At 40.2% G+C, this 17,745-nt stretch overlaps 2 pseudogenes; one reads left to right on the forward strand and one right to left on the reverse strand.

Moving 5' to 3' along the window:
- Positions 1-6,190: 6,190 nt before the first annotated feature.
- On the forward strand, positions 6,191-7,848 carry LOC131244182 (stemmadenine O-acetyltransferase-like; annotated as a pseudogene).
- A 5,885-nt stretch (positions 7,849-13,733) lies between these two features.
- LOC131243263 (uncharacterized) lies at positions 13,734-14,007 on the reverse strand (annotated as a pseudogene).
- Between the last annotated feature and the right edge of the window lie 3,738 nt (positions 14,008-17,745).

Genomic DNA, 17,745 nt, shown 5'->3' on the forward strand with positions numbered 1-17,745 from the left:
CTACTATTACATTCATTGAAAGATGAGTTATAGATGTCCTAAAAGGGGGGGTGAATAGGACTAAACCAATTCCTTATAATAAATAGTGGAAAGTATATTCTCAATCGCACAAAATATTGAAACCTTAATTCCAATTAATTCATAGGACAACCTTCACCTAAAACTTTAGGCATGACAACCTTATTTCACAACGTCCTTGAAATCAATCTTTCAAAATAGTAAACGCAGAGAATAAGATAAAGCAATCCCCATAAATACATAAAGAATTAGTAGTTCGGTGTTCAACACACACTCCACTCCTAAAATTACTACCTACGTAATTTTGGTTTTCCACTATTTCAAGGTTTTCATAGGTTCACCTTAACAACCTCTTTATAGTTCTTTTGATTTTCATAGGCTTACCACAATACCAAGGCATAGTATGGCAGTAAAGATGGGCTAGTATATCTGAATAGCCCTGCCATTTGATTTATCACCAACTGTGAATCCCTTACAATGGTCACGGTCCTTACGCCTAATTCCAATAACAACTTCAGGCTGACTATCATAGCAATCATATTCAGCCTAATTATTAGTATTATTAAATTCTAATTGGAACACAACTTCTTGCCGGTTCCTGTTAGGAGCAATCAAAATCACCCCAGCCCTAAATGCATCATGTGTTCTTGATCCATCGAAAATTAGCTTTCATAGTGTTAGCTGTAAACAATTCAGATCCAGGATGCTTGGGAGAATTTGTTCCTCAAGATCTAAAGGGTGATTGGCCAAAAAGTCAGTTATAGCTCGACCCTTTATTGCCTTCTGTGGAATATAATGGAGATCAAACTCAGACAAATCCAACACCCATTTACCCATTCAGCCACCCAAGATTGGCTAATTCAACATATATTTTATCAAATCATTCACTATTATTACATTAACTCTTTCGGCCAGTAAGTAATTCCTTAACTCAGTGGCCGCAAAATATAATGACAAGCATAATTTTTCCATGGTAGAATACCGTCTCTCGGCATCGACCAAAGTTTTACTCAAATAGTATATCGCACGCTCCTTTCTCATGTCATCATTCTATGCTAAAAGAGCTCTAAACGACTCTATTGAAGCTACAACATATAACTTAAGTGGTCGATCTTTGATTGGAGGCATCAACACGGACGACTTCATTAGGTACTCCTCAATTTTGTCGAAAGCCAGTTGGTGTTCTGCTTCCCAAACAAATTCGGATCTCTACTTCAATTTTAACAATGAAGAAAAATTGTTAGTTTTGCCTACACAATTAGATATAAATCTCCTCAAGAAATTAACTTGGCCCAAGAATCTTTGTAGCTTAAATTTTTTTCTCAGCGACCGAGCATTAATCACAGAACGAACCTATTCTGATCGACTTAGATCCCTCTTTGGTGCACAAGGAATCCTAAGAAGTTACCAGCCGAGACCCTAAAAGCACATTTCAAGGGGTTCAACTTCAATTTCATTCGTTCAAAGGAGCTGCACAAGTGGGCCAGATGCTCAATCGCATCGGTTAATTTAACTACCACATCGTCCACATAAATTTTCATGAATCGGCTGATTATGTCATGGAAGATAGCATTCATTGCTCTTTGGTATGTGACTCCTGCATTCTTTAGTTCGAAGGGCATCACTACCCAACAGTAAGTTCCCAATGGCCCTGGACACCTAAATGCCGTCTTCGGCACATCGTCTAATGCAATATAGATTTGATTGTACCCTGAATGCCCATCCATGAAGGACAATCTCATGTCCAATAGCCCGATCAATGAGCTAATCGGCCACTGTGTAGCTAAGTTTAAATTTTAAAAGTCAATACATACCCTTAACTTACCATTTTTTTCATTACCGGGTCTACATTTGACATCTACTCGGCATATTTGATCAGTCGAATAAAACCGACCTTCAGAAGTCACTCAATCTCCCCCTTGATCTTAAGGGCAACTTCGACCGTCATCCGCCTATGTGACTGTTTGTACGGCCAATAACCTTCTTTCGTGGGCAATCTGTGCTCAACCAAGGATCGATCAAGCCCTGGCATTTCATGACAATCTCACGCAAAGTAATCATCAAATTCAGATGGCAGCTTCATCAATTCCTCCTTCTCAGGAGGTTACAACAAGTCACTTATGAATGTTGGTTTTGGATCATGTTCCGTTCCTATGTTGATCTCGACCAACAGATCCTGAACTTAAGGTCGAGAATCTTCTGTTTCCTCTGATGCTTCTATGTGCCTTGGATTTCCAAAACTCCCATGATTCAGATCGTATTCCCTTTATTGTAAGTGATGTATTAAAGGTATCACAACTAGTGATTCAAACATTTTATCTTGGACGTAATGCACTCTGGGTAGAGACCCTCTTGGTCGACACGTAATTCCATGGGTTTAGGTAGTGGTGCACAAATCGATGTAAGCAATTCGCAATACGTGTTACATCACTTCTTGGATTAGATGTCGTCAATAGTCGCTCCATAAACAAATTGTGTCATATAATTCATCTGACTCATATGTTGTGCAACCTCGAGATATTCACGTAAATCCATGGTAGTATTGGACATGCCGGCGAATCTCCGTAGGGTGAGAATGAGGGGCTAGCCGGGGTTTTCTACGAATTATCTTCCACATTAGGATGATCACTATATATAATGAGCCGCACACACTTTGCTAAGCATGCATTCATGTAGGTTGGTTGTGCATACTAATACCACTTGTAATGGTGGAGTACGAGACGTATCAGAACCCTTACATTTCTTTTATAAATCTCTTGAATTATTGTTAATCTTAAAGGACAATTATCACTATGAGTAGGGCGTTGATCCTCTCCAACTGTACAGATAATGCAGGTGATGTACAGGTTGAGGATTTAAAGGACTATCTCCTAATGAAAGATTATGCTGAATAAATAGAAATTTAGTTTATGCTTTATCGTATTTATGTTTCCACTGCGAACTCGATAATTTAATAATCTCCCATTAACAGGGCATTTGATAATTTGTTGAATTCTTTTACTCTGATGAAATAATAAATACAGTCAATTTTATTCTCGTGAATGGTTACCTTCATAAATGTAACTGGATGTGATCTAAATGAAAAAAGGGGTGCAATTTTTAAAGCATCCAACGTATACATTATTAACACCTGGTTTTCTCGGACACTAGTATAAACTCTAGTTGTGAAAATTTGGGATGTTACATGAACCACGCAATATAACTTTTACATGACTCCCTGGGCAACTATCAGAATCATGTGAGATCGACCATGATAATCTCTCTGTTCTTGAAAAAGAATTGAGCGTGGAATTTCTCTTCCAACACTTGTCAAGTATGTACCAAGTCTGGTAGCAAGTTTGAGTACAATGTACAGTCTGCTGCGGTCAACGAATGATCAAATAAATGTAACTTAATAATAATCGTTGTTAGCCAATTTACCACACTGCATCGTGAACTGGCCAACGTGCTCAATGGTCGACTGACCAGGTTCACCCGAGAGCAAGGAAAAATCTGGTCTATAATATCTTGGCAATGGATGTTGTCAATCTATCCACTCGGGGTGAGGCTTGTAATACACGGTGATAGTGTTGTGGCCAAGCACTTGGCTAACAACTTCTTGGACAATTTGTACCATCTTGTCACGATCCATCCGTTGAGGCTCTAAGGCCGGTGGGTGATTCGGACCAAATCAGTTAATATTATCCTGGAATCTAGGGACATGTTGAGGATTAAACCCTCCTGGCGGTCCATGATTCCTATTTTCATGTACAAAATTCCTAACTTTCCGCTCCAGTCGCCTAACTTCCATAGGAGGTGGCGCATTTCTTACCTCCGGGGCAGGAACTAGGGGTGGGTTATGTTGTAGAGGTGACATAGACAGTAATGGAGTTGTGTTGCCAACCGAGCTTTTGTCGACATTATGTTGTTTTGCCGATGGTGTTCATTCCGTTATCAAAGCCACCAATCATTGCAAGGCTTCAGTCTGGCTAGCCATGTATTGATTGGTTCTCTCGATATGAATACGGAATTGTTCCCCTTGGGCTCTTCCGTATTCTTGCACAAGTTGAATGCTCATCTGAACATCCTGAAGCACAATGGCCACCTCATCAGGGAGTACAGTTCGGGACGTTGACGACCCTCTTAGATCGCCAATAGTTGTTGTTAGGCTATTATTTAGATGTCTCAAGGGGTGCAAGAACCGGTACGTCTTCGACTAGAGGTGGTGTGGTTGGTGTTGAAGGCTCAACCCCGACAATACGGGCACTCCGATGCATTATTGGCAATATCGCACCTATAATTTAGAGACAGGGTCCCACCAGACGTCCCAGAAAATTATTCGTTGTTGTTTCTGTACTAGGTGCGTGGATGTGCTGGAATTGGAATTGCGGCTCCAATACGAACTGAACAACAATGACTGCGCCAAGATAGGCAAACACGTAGTGTATGATCGAGATCTAAAGAGATCGGTCGCCTATTCTGCCACTTGCTAAATGTGTAAATTGGATCAGACGATATTCAGAGGGTGGGGTTCATCCTCTGATGATGGGTTACAACTTTGCCTTCCATACGAAAGGACTTTCAAGACAAGTGAAAATGAAATGAGAAAGAAATCCTTATGGTCGGTCGCAAAGAGCTGTTGAAGAACACCTTTATGATGGATGAGTTGGGTCTAGCGTGCGAGAGTAGACTCGAATTACAGCTAAAAATTATACGCTACTTGGTTAATGCTATGAATTACGCTAAGGAATGTAAATCAGCAAGCTTGGAAAGTAAAGATTACGTTAGTGAATATAATTTACTTAAGAAAAGTAACGGATTACACTAAGGAATGTAAATTGACAGGATAATTTGAAAGATAGATTTGGTTTGTTTAGGTTGATATGAGACGACTTTCTTTGTTGCATTCCTTTTCTATTTATAACTTTGATCTAACTATTTTGGATTCTTCTCACAATCTGACGGTTACCATAACCGTTCTCCACTACTGCTTTCTGGAAGCTTCTCACATTCTTTTGCTTCTCCTTTTTCCACCTATCACATAATCGCTTAAGCGTGATTGCTTTCCATTGACCGCTCGAGTGATACACGACACCACCTAATATGTCCCAACTTCACTTATCAAGAAATCTCATCCATACATATCTGCAAATCTTTGAGTGCACTATGCGTATCCGTATAGATCACACAACGCTCTCTGATTGGTCATAACAAGGTACAATAGTAATGAGGACGAACAACATGCATTCACATTTGGGTTGGGTTGGGTTGTCCAACCCTTCAACTTAAGCACAACCGAACCAATGAGCTGAGTCAAGTCAAGACAAACTCAAATCTTTGAATTGACCCGTCTCAACTAGACATCCAGTCAAGTCAAAGTTTCAGAGTTCTGATACGTATGTGTAGTTGGCATTGGAATGAGTTGGGTTGGGTTGCCCAAGGCTTTAAGCCAGGCCAAACCTAATCAGGGGTCTGGTTGAGGATTTCTAGCTCGAGCTCAACAAAACCTAATGTTTGGGTGGGCTGTTGAGTTTAGGGTTGTGCCCAATCCAAATTGTAGCCTTGATGAGAATGTGGCAGTGGATGGACGGTCATATTCGTGAAACATTTCACGAGTGAAAAATAATGGGATTCGGTTTCGTGCAAGTCATGAATATACCTGACTTGCTGATTTGAATCATACGGACTGGGGTTTCGTATACATGCCTCGAATAACATGATCCACGATAAACTATTTGTTATCTAGTTATATAAGCTTATAAGTTTGTTTATCGCCATTTAATCATCCTCTACCTCACTCCTTATGTGGCACTTATGTACATCTATCTAGACCATCCAAATTGTGGAGCTCCACTGGGAATGGAGCAAATCTCTAACATCACACTGAGCAAGCAATCCTAGCCACCAATTAATGGCCATCGAATGGACGGATGAAAGCAAAATACTGAATGTCCTAAATTCAAAAATAAAAATAAAAATTCAGACAGTTGATTTTATCTTCTCAGTGCAATATTTACAGTTGTGCTCCATCCAGACTTGGATTAGAGATTTGGACAGTTTGGTATACCTAACAACTATGCTGCAGGTATATTCGAAAAGTCACAATCACTTCTAAATGGTGCAAGACTAACATGAGAGTCTTGCCTCTAATTAAATAACAATCAGATGAACTTCATAAGCTGCATAAGAATGGCAACACCTGTGCAAGGAAAACAAGAATCCAGCATTTTTCTTCTTATTGGTGGCTTCGATGAGGCAAGATGATGAAGGTTCAAGTCACCTCCAGAGAAATCATCAAACCATTATCTCCAACTCCCCATCACCTGCAGAGCTACAAGCTCACCTTACTAGACCAGTTGTTTCCTCCAATGTACATACCTTTAGCATTCTTCTACTCCACCAAAGATGGCAGTAACATTGGAAATGTCGAAAAAACTCAGCAACTAAAGAAATCTCTATCGGAGACCTTAACCCGCTATTACCCATTGGCTGGGAGGATTAAAGAAGACTCTTCTATAGTTGAATGCAACGACGAGGGTGTCTAATTTTCTGAGGCCCAAGTCGAAGGTGGGCTCTAAGAATTCCTAGAACAACCCTATGTTGAAATACTCGATCAAATGGTTCCTTGCAATCACCACTACGCTAAGTCAGGCAGGGACGTCCTCCTTTCTGTCCAAGTGAGCCTATTCAACTGTGGCGGAATGGCGATTGGTGTGGGCATTTTTCACAAGATCACCGATATGACCTCACTGGCCATGTTCATCAATGGGTGGGCCAGCCAATCACATGGCGATAGGGACACCACAGGTCCAGACTTCCAGTCTTCCAAATTATTTCCGACTGAAGGGTCTGTGCAATTATTTAATCTTGTCACAAAAGAAAATGTTGTGACAAAGAGGTTTGTATTCGATGCGTCAAAAATTGCCACCCTTAAGGCTAGACCATCCATGGATTTGCAAGAAGGACGCCCCACACGTGTCGAAGCAGTGTCAACACTTATATGGCGATGTGTCATGAGGACACATGAGGAAGAGGGGTCCATGAGGGCTTCTGTGGCAACACATGCTATTAACTTGCGGGGAAGGATGTCACCACCATTGCCAAACCATGCCTTTGGGAATATTTTACTCATGATTTCAGTGGCCGCAGAGAGAGTGCCATGAAGACATGCAGTGTTACCTTGAGGGAAAGCTAAGGGATGCAATAAGAAGAGTAGATATTAATTACATAAAAGAACTGCAAAAACCAGAAGGGATTTCATCGGCTCTTGCAGCCTTAAGATCTGAACGTGAAAAATACGTCGACTGTGACCTCTGTAATTTTACTAGTTGGTGTAGATTTCCTTTCTATGAAACAGATTTTGGGTGGGGGAAGCCCGTTTGGGTAAGTACTACCACTATCCCTGCTGCAGATAGTGTTATCCTAATCGATACAAGAGGGGGTGATGGAATAGAAGCTTGGGTGAACATGGAGGATGTTCACATGTTTAAATTTGAACAAGACCAAGAGCTCCTTTCTTTTGTTTCATCTCCCCCAAAAACTCACTGACTTAGCTGGGAGCTCAATTGAGTTGACTCAATTTGGGTGGCTGTCCAACGTCTGTTCATCATAGTCGATCCTTGCATTTGTCTCACCATATCACACACATGGTAGCATGGAAATGGCCATCCGACGATGGTATCTATTTGAGTTGCATGGCTAAACTAGAAACTATGTTTAGAGCCTTTTATGATGTATTATTGTTTTACATTGGCTGCTTTCAGTAACTTGGTTGTAACTTGGGTGTCCTTACTTTCCATTTTAGTGATGAATGTATTTTTAATAAAACATTCTCCCGTATCTGTCCCCTCATTTTAAGTGCCTAAAGTTTTTAACTATTTTCTATCAATTGAATTCATACAATAAAACTAGTGTATTATTAGTTCATGTGCTCCCCATAGTTCGAAATCTCAAAACTCGGGCTTGACTCGAAGGCACCTACTTGAGTGCACTCAAAAACTCAATCAAGACTGGATTCAACTCGATAAATCAAGAGCTTTTAATATAACAATATTTTAGAAATAGGACACGAAAATAAAGCAAAGCCGAAAAAATGATAGTCTTTCCATGCATTAAAAAAAGTTTTGGGAAAGTGGAACGCTGAGGAATAAGTTAATGACAAATAAAATGGTGTTTTTTGTCACACACTCACCCACACACACAAGTTAATATTATGACAAATAAAATAGTATTTTTCTTTTCACACTCACCCACACTACCCACACACACCACAATGGGCACTCGTACCCATGGCCTCTGCGTTGAAACTCCTGTGAGTCTACCACTAAGCCATGATTAGGGACCCGGCAAATAAAATCGTTGAGTGCATTAGGAAAGTGGGAAAATGAGTTTTACGTGTATATAGAGGGAAAAGTCACTTATTTGAAGAAACTTGGTAGTGAAGTGACGATGTATGAATGGTCATTAACGAGATATAGACATGTTTCAAAGCTTGACAAGGGATTAGAAACGAGAAAGTAACAAATGAGGTGAAACTTACAACATATGATTAATCTTTACTATAGATTGGAAAACAAGCAGGTAAGAAAGATGTCCTTAAACTTGAGAAAAATGGGGGAGAGAAAGGGAAGGGATTTGGATTATGTTAATTCACTACAAGAAAAATGACCATTACCAGTGGGTAAAAGCGCCGGTAAATGTCAAAAAAAAGCATCAAGAAAACCTTTACTAGCGCTCAAACAAGCGCCGAAAAAAGGATGCATTGGCAAATGATTTACTGGCGCTTGTCATCTTTACCAGTGTTTTTGTGATGCAGGACAATTAACCACTTGCTCTAAAAGCTCGAACTGTTAGAGCATGGTGAATTAATCCCTATATCTCATAGCCCAGGCCCCAATCTCATGGGTTAGGACCTCGGTCGAACCCCCCTCGTGGGCCCCAAATCACATGGGCCGCCCACCCCAAGTGTGTCCCAGCATCCCATAGGCTACCCCACTCAAGCCCAATGTGAAATGCGCATTAATCACCCCCGATGAGGAGTCTCGAACACGAGACTTCCCCCGTGGGCTCCAAATCACATGGGTCACCCACCCTGAGTGTATCACCGCATCCCACGGGCTACCCCACTCGAGCCTGGTGTGAAAATGCCCCTGCATTATTTTGTTGGTTGCCCTAATTGAGTAGACTTTTCCGGTGCCCATTCTCCTTTTACCGGCGCCTCTGGTGGCCGCGATGATCTTTGGAAAAAAATCTAGGGAAGTTGAAAAGGTGCAAGCAAAAGTCTGTCCAAGAGTCGGTAAAAGTATTCCGAAGCACGGTTTCTGGCCACCATTAATCACGGAAAATTGCCTGGGAAGCCGTTCAAGCACCGGCAAAAGTCTGTCCAAGTGTCGGCAAAAATCTATCCAAACTGCGGCCGGGCCAGTAAAAAAAAAAAAAATCAATTGGAACCTATATTTTTCTTTTTTTAATATTTGAAACCTAAAAAATGTTGTAGTACAATTAAAACTAAATATCAAACAAAAATTGTATTACTTTACAATAATAAATATATAATATTTACAACAATAAGTTGACCATTTTGGTTACACTCCTAGCTTGGCTACACTGCCGAATGAAACATAGATGACCAAATTGGTTACTCTCCCATCGAGCCACTTCATGCATGTGCTTGTCTAGGTCCTTATCTCCACATTCTACTTTACCACCTAGTTAGGATTTCAAACATGGAAAAGTCCATTAAATGTATAAATCTAAGTAGCAAATCTAATATTAATCTTAGCATGAGAAGAAATGAGTAAAATTTTAGCATGAGAAGAAATCAGCAAAAATATACTAAGTAGCTTGGAGCAATTGTTCTTTTTAAATGTTGAACTGAGCTAAAAATCATTTCAACATTGGAAATTTAAAGTAGATACAAAACATGTTGATCATGCACCCAACAATTATTGCTGCACTTAGAGGTTAAAAAATAAATTACTTCTGACTTGACAACTAAAACAACTCAATCAAAACTCCTTGTTTTAAAAAGCGCTCACCACAAGGCCATCACTACATTAATTTCAAGTTGGGGATTTGAAAGAAACATAACTTCAATTTGAGGGCTAATCCGCATTATTCATAATATAAACAATCAATGATTTACCACTTTCTCCACTTTCTTGTAGTGGATTGTGCTACCAATCAGTTCAACTTTCTTGTTGAACTATGTACAAAATTCACTTCAGGTAAGAATAACCCATATGTTATACAAAATATACTTGCTTCCTAGACAACACAAGCATACAAGGAAAAGTTCAACAAGCACATTAACCAAACAAAGACAACAAGCATGAAACCAATTTTCATGAAGAAATTGATTTGATTGCAATTAGTCAACCAAATCTGGGGTCTTTCTTTGCAGGCTTTGCAATATCAAATTCTGACATGTGGGGAAGAGGGCAAAGTGCCTTCATAGCACTAGAGAATTGAACAATTGCTCAAAAATTCTCCATAACAATTACATTTGCCTTCACCACCATACCAGGCTTGACATCTACATGGGTGAAAACAGGCCCTTTGAATGCACTAGCCTGCATATGAAAAAGATGTCTACATCTATTAAAGCATGATAGTTAGCATCCTGTAGATACTAAATAAGGAACATTATTTTGGGAATAAAGAACAAATGAACAATTAAGATCATGTCTTGAATCCTAAATAGTACAGTTGTGCACATCATGCATTGAATCCATTAGACAACCAACATTCCACCTAGTTGAAATCTCACACATCCCCTTTCACCTATTTATATGTGAATACATGACCAACAGTATAAAAAAAATGTGTCTAAATATCAATCCATTATAATTCATTGAAGAAGCATAGATAGATTATCTATTAAAAGAAAGAAAAGTAAAGGATCGAAACAATTGAGAGGGAGAGGGAGAGAGAGAGAGTATCAAGTAATGTAATGAGCCACCTTTACACTAATCCCTAGCTGGTCAACACAGATATCATGCTGTCATATCTTTCCCACCAGCATGCCATTTGTGTAGGACCTTGTCCCTTGTAAATGCTAGGGAATAATTTCAGCCTTTCCATAAAAGGGTACCTGGTCCCAATTGGGAAAACAGATACAGGAATAACGTATTAGAGAAAATATAGTAAAGAGAAGAGGGTTTGATATTGGCGGGAAATGGGGTTTAAAATCATATCAGACTCGGATAGTGGAGGGAGGAGAGCGTCATGTGAAGAGTCACTTTCTAAAAAATGACCATTTTGTCCCTCTGCAAGAGATGAAATGTATGATATTTATGATAAGTGGGGCCCATTGTTCGGCAATATGAACGATTGGTTTGTTGAGTCCTACCGAAGATGGAGGACCGGAATCGCCTACGGCACCTGTTTTACATGGCGCTTACAACGGGCACGGCTTCGGATCCCTGTGGGGCCCACCCTGATCTATGTACCATCCATCCACTCCGTCCATTCGTTTTTGACAACTCATCTTAGGGCATAGTCTCAAAAATGAAACAGATCCAAATCTCTGGTGGACCGCACCACATTAAATAGTGATGATTGACCATTGAAAATTTCTTATGCCGGGCTACAAAAGTTTTGGACCAAGCTGATATTTGTGTGATCCTGGATGAAGGTCCCTGTGACCTTATCAATAGGTTGGATGGAAAATAAACATTCTCATGGCCCCTAAGAAGTTTTTAATGGTGGATATTCAATCACTACCATTTCCTATGGTGTGGTCCACCTAAGATTTGGATCTACTTCACTTTTGGGATCATCCCTAAAATGAGTTGTCAAAACAGATGAACGGCTGGATATAAGGTATATAATGTTGGAAAACATGTGCCGTGGAAATAGTAGATAATATTCAAAAAAAGATAATTGAATAAAATAGAAAATTAAAATGAAGTACATACTACTTATATGTTTGAGTCTAGATATGACTAGTCACTGCATCACAATAGTGCACTTGTTGTACACGACCTTGAACCAACAAGCAAAACTCAAAATCAAAGTAAGTTGACTCGGCGGCAAACTCAGTTGTAAAATAATTCCAACTCGGCATGGTGCACACGCGTATGGTTTGTTGGGGGACCACGGAAGCATACAGAGATGAATCAAGCAAAATATTTCAATCGCACAATCAAGCCCAATTACAAAGACTCCGAATTTAATGTAGAAAAACTCTTTCAAGAAAAAACCACGGCACCAAGTGATAGATATCACTATGAAAGAAAAAATTACAAGAGATAGAGAGAATATCTTAGTCAAACAAGCTTCGAATCTCCTCTTACAAGCCCTTGAAATGCCTAGGAACAAATTAGAAAGCCTTAAGATACTCTCTAATCCTGTTTACACCCATATACATAACCTTAAGAAAAATCCCAAACAGAATCAGAAAGAAATCCTGCAAATTTCCAACAAAAATCCCGCACATACGCAATTCTGCGTATTTTCTGCACGATCGTTCGATGGGTCTTCGATGGTATCAACAGACCGTTGATGACATCGAACCCACTTCGATGGCATCGAACTAAAGACCAAACGTTTTAGCGACTAAAAATGAATTTCTCGGATTTTACAGATGGCATCAAGCGGGCCTTCAATGTCATCTAACAACCTTCAATAGCTTCAAACAGCCTTCGATGGCATCGAACAGGACACCAAAACTGTCCACCAACTAACTTGATAAATTCTAAATTTTACTGATGGCATCCGCTGACATGTTGATTTATAGATTTAAGACATCAATCAACAACATGGTCAAAGGCATGGTTTAGGGCTAGTGACATAACCCCTATCGAACCAAATTCACATGCCCCCTGATAGGAGACTTAAGCCCCATGCAAAAATCCTCTTATAAACTTGATGTTTTCCCTATCATTCATGTTAGTACACTGATTTATGCACCTTATTTGTCAATCACATGAGTCCTTGTATCATGTAATCGGTTGAGCCCTTGGAAGTTGAAAACTAAAGACACAAGTGAAGGTAGAGTATTAAAGAGCAAAAAATAGGTAAATGTGGTGCCTCGGTAACCCTAACCCTTGACCTAAAACAATCTAAACCTCTAGATGATCTTAAACCTAATAGGTAAATATTTTATTAATCATCCCTTAAGATATACGAGCATAAACTAACCATCCTTAGTTTGGCTTTAGAGGTCCCATGTTGATGGAAAAATTGCACAATTTCAGCAACCTTCGCTCCCACCAAACCCACCTTCACTCCAACCGAAAACGGCTAAAACAGGCCAACATGCTGAGGCATAATTATGGGTAATTCGCCTACAACCAAGTGCCATCTTTGGTCTCACCGAATACCACTTTCAGTGCGACCGAAGAGCATCGAGATCCTCGCTCTCCTTGATTTGTAGAGAGAGTATCTCCTCCGAAGCTTGGAGGCTACCCCAACGGGTCTTCTCTTGCATTTGATTGACTTTGCTCTAACTTGCCATCTTTTTCTGGAAAAGGGAAGGCGACAATGGTGGACCCATTGATAATCAGGTTGAATGGCATTGCGTTACAATTGCGGGTATGAGGTTGTTATTCGGTACAGACTTATTGTGGATCTATTGCTTTTTTTAGGCAAATAGCAACAACAGGATCTAGATTCCTGTGGAAAATACCACTTATTCTTTTTTTTAGTGTAGTTGAAACAAACCTAAATCATCATCATCTCTCTCTCTAACATATTCAGTGACTAAGTCAAGCTGGGAGGGAGGGTATATGTTCAAATGTTACTTGTACTTCCCAGTAGAAAGTTTTTGCTCATAGCCACAAGCCTCAAGCTATGCCACCTCTTATGGCTATCCTAATTATCTGAAACAGGGATGATCCGATGATGAAAAAAACAAAGAACTCCAACACAATCGGCCCAACAAGGTGGTCATTTCATTTCTTTATTGTTGTTTCAGGATCAAATCCCCTCTTGGTGATATTTTTCTGAAACTTATCAATTTTTATGTCTGCAAGACACCTTGAAGTCATCATTTTCTGGAGAGAGCGAGAGAGAATGTGTTATGAATGTGTTACTGTATCAGATTTATTATCTGTCATGAATCTCGGCTCCCGAGTTCCAAAACATCACTTATGCAACATATTTAATGATGGATGTATGTTGTCTGTATTAGTGCATAAAACATGGAATAGATTAAGCCAAATAGCAAATATAATTCAGGGATAAGTGAAGAAAGCAAGCGGAAGACTTATAGAAATATATGTGTACATGTGCAGATCCCTGAAATACATATACATACCAGGTCGTAATTCAAGTGTTACTATCAAAATTATAAGTATCAAATTACATCATTTAATTCCCAAAAGAAATCCCAGCATCCCGCGCATCAGAACTAGGCTCACTAGAACCCGTCTGAAAACTGCATAAAAGAGAAAGCAGCCTCATCATCATCCATCTCCCGCTCTGCCTCAGAAGTCGCATCAACATCTGCAACATCAGCAACTAAGACAGAGTCTGGTGGGTGTTTAACACCGCCCTAGAATGTGGGAGTGAGTGATTAACTCGAGAACAATAAAGTACAGGTTAACATGTTATCAATTCAATCAAGCAGAATGATAAAGCAGAATAAACAATCATGTCTTAACTACTCTTGTTAATGCAAGGATGCATGCAGAATGATACGTGCCCTCACGCGTACACCCTCAGCGTCTTCATCTTACGTTACACATGACACCACCTCAAAGTGCGCTACATCTACAAAGCACATGCAAATGCGGTGCATGAACATGATTACCAAGTTGTTATTAGTCATTTTCATACAACAGGATTGGGAAGCTAAAGTACCTTCCTCATATCACCATCTAAACAGTGATCCATACTAGGGTTGTCAGTCCTAGACATCTTATACGATCATATGGTTTTAGGTCGTTGCAAAGGGTTCGTCACCAATCAATGCATGCCTATCATACCGTCGTTACCACAACAAGGCTCGTCACCTCAATGCGGCATCCAGGCATGCTCGAGGTCACAACAAAGGGCTCGTCACCAATCAATGTAGGCCGACAGCACGAATATAGTGTCTCATACCACCATAATCGGCTCACGAGTTTGGTTGCTCACTGGTCACAACGGGGAGGCTCGTCACCCCAGCGTAGGCCGACAGCTCGACCACGGTGTCCCATACCACCATGTCCGACTCATGAGTCTTAGCGGATCAAGGTACCATGGTTAATAGGATTTCATCGGTAAGTCTGGTACCCTAGATTCAAGCAGTAGCGTCCATACATGGTGAACATACATCGGACAATCGGGTTACTTGACGAACTCGACTAGCACGAGCGCACGTTGGGTTGAACGACATAGAGTGCGCAAACACTCCGCGTGGCCAAACCACTGCCGACAACTCTAATACGACTCGGGTTCGTCTAATACGTCCTACGTGGTGAAAGCAACCTCAGCCACGATCTAAAGGCCGATTACTGATTTTCTGGACTAATGCATAGTCCCACACACATTACACTACAACAGATATTCGTATTGAATGTAGAACAGTAATGGAGCAACAACTCAAATCATGTGGTACACAAGCACTTGAAGAATATCAACTTAACATGAATGTAAGCATAAGTAAGACTTGAATTTAAATAACAAGGAATGTAACTTACATGAAGGAAATCATACACACTAGTGGGAGAGTTGAGAATCGCTTCTCAACGCCCACAAATAGTATAATATATTACACTTTAGATCATTCAGGCATTTCTACAAACACTTAGAATACATAGTCCAACATACATGACGAATGTTAAAATACACGCATTTGGACAGTTCCTTTTACCAAGGAGTTGTCGCACATACATCTAGCATAAGTACACGACAAATAATCATGGCAGTCACATGTTCATATTTTATACGCATACGGTACTTTATATATACACATAGAATACACAAATCTCAATGTAACACATGCATATCAGGAATGCAACATAAACATAACATTTGACATGTGAAATCTCATCCATAACAAGAATAAACCATTCACTGGCATTGAAAGCCTTGAAAACCATAACCTACACGATTAAAGTCTGCACCTTAAGCTAGAAAAGAACACCGAACTGATTGCAGACGATATGTCTTCGTCAACGGCGACAGAACAACCTAAGACAAGAATAGAAATGAGATACAACAACACCAAGACTATTCTAAGCTCTAACACAGATTAGGGTTAGGTTAACTTACCCAAAGATGAACTCAGAATCGCCGGAATAACGATTCAAAGTGAAGGTTAAAGGATGAAGAAGAACAGGAAAGAATCTAAGATGATTCACCAACTTCTCTCTCACTTTCTCTCTCTTTTCCTCTCTCTCACTTAGCTAGGGTTAGGAAATTCGTATGGAAAAGAGAGCTAGGGTTTCAAGGTCTATAAATAGGCCTAACATTGATGAAAATAACCCCAGGGCCAAGGTATACTTAGGGTATAACCAAAACCGGCCTCTCACGATCCAACGAAGCACTTCCGGTGGGCCTATAACCACGAAAGGTCGGACTTAAGCTCACTGACCATGGATCTAGGTCAAGCTGAGTTTTCGTACCGACCGGATCTTCAGATCAGCCGTGGCGGACCACACTCAATTCAACGGTCACAGAATCTCGATCAGGTCCACAAGCACAAGGACATGCTTGGGCCACCTTCCCTGATCAGAGGGTGAAATTGGGTCAGAATCCAACGGTCAGATTGCTTAAAATCATCGCGCAAGCGACACGACTCAGATTTCATAAAATCACATTTACTTTCCAACTGTTCTCACACTCTTCACTCCGAACTCAATCAAATCGACCCAGGACATCTTCTGGACTTGATTTTTGAGGTGATGACCAAGTCCAACATGGTGACCGCAACAGCCTAAGATCATCGCTATCGGACTTTCGACGCGCGGTCCAGGTCCGATCCAGAACTTCCAAAAATTCTCCAGAACAACTGGATTTAGCGATGGATCCCAGATTTCAGAGTAACATAGCGCTAGCTAATCTACAAGTTTTGAGTCATGCAGATCAGATTTAAAGTGATTGATGCAAATTTCACAAGCAATCGAGATTAGCACTAATTACCCCAAAAACAACTACTAGGGAAAGAATAGCACAAAATTTTCAGGGTCATTACTGTTACTGTATCAGATTTATTATCTGTCATGAATCTGTTATTGTATTTGTTATGGTTCTCCTATAGATTTGTTGGTGCATCTGTCATGAATGTCTTACTCTATCATTTATCCATCTACTGTTCTGTCAGTTGCGGATTTATTGTTGTATCTGCTATATATCCAATGTTTATTTGTTACTAAGGATTTTTTCTAGTGTGGCAGTGAATTTTGGGCTCTACTCAAACTTTTTTGCAGCCATCAGATTGGTCGATATGTACATGAAGAATAGGGGGATTGGGAGCTAGCACACACATGGTGTTTGATGGAATGGCTGAGATTTGTTGCCTGGAATGCACTTCTAACCAGTTATTTGCAAAATGGAATTACGGAGGAGGCTTTGGCTGTGAACAATGAGATGCGTGAGGCAGGTGTGGATGTTGACTTCATTGTGGTCGTGTCGATGATTTCTTCATGCTCACGGTTAACAGTCCATTCATCAGGTCCACTCAACAAGTTCTCATGTTGACCACCATTTTTACCCGTGGTACATGCTATTTTAAAGCTTCAGATAGTTCATCTGGTGGTCCCTGTTGTGTATGGACTATTGGCTATATTTTCTCTATGATGGCCAAGGATTAAGTGGCTA

This window comes from Magnolia sinica, chromosome 4 (assembly GCF_029962835.1).
Source record: "Magnolia sinica isolate HGM2019 chromosome 4, MsV1, whole genome shotgun sequence".
NCBI lineage: Eukaryota > Viridiplantae > Streptophyta > Magnoliopsida > Magnoliales > Magnoliaceae > Magnolia > Magnolia sinica.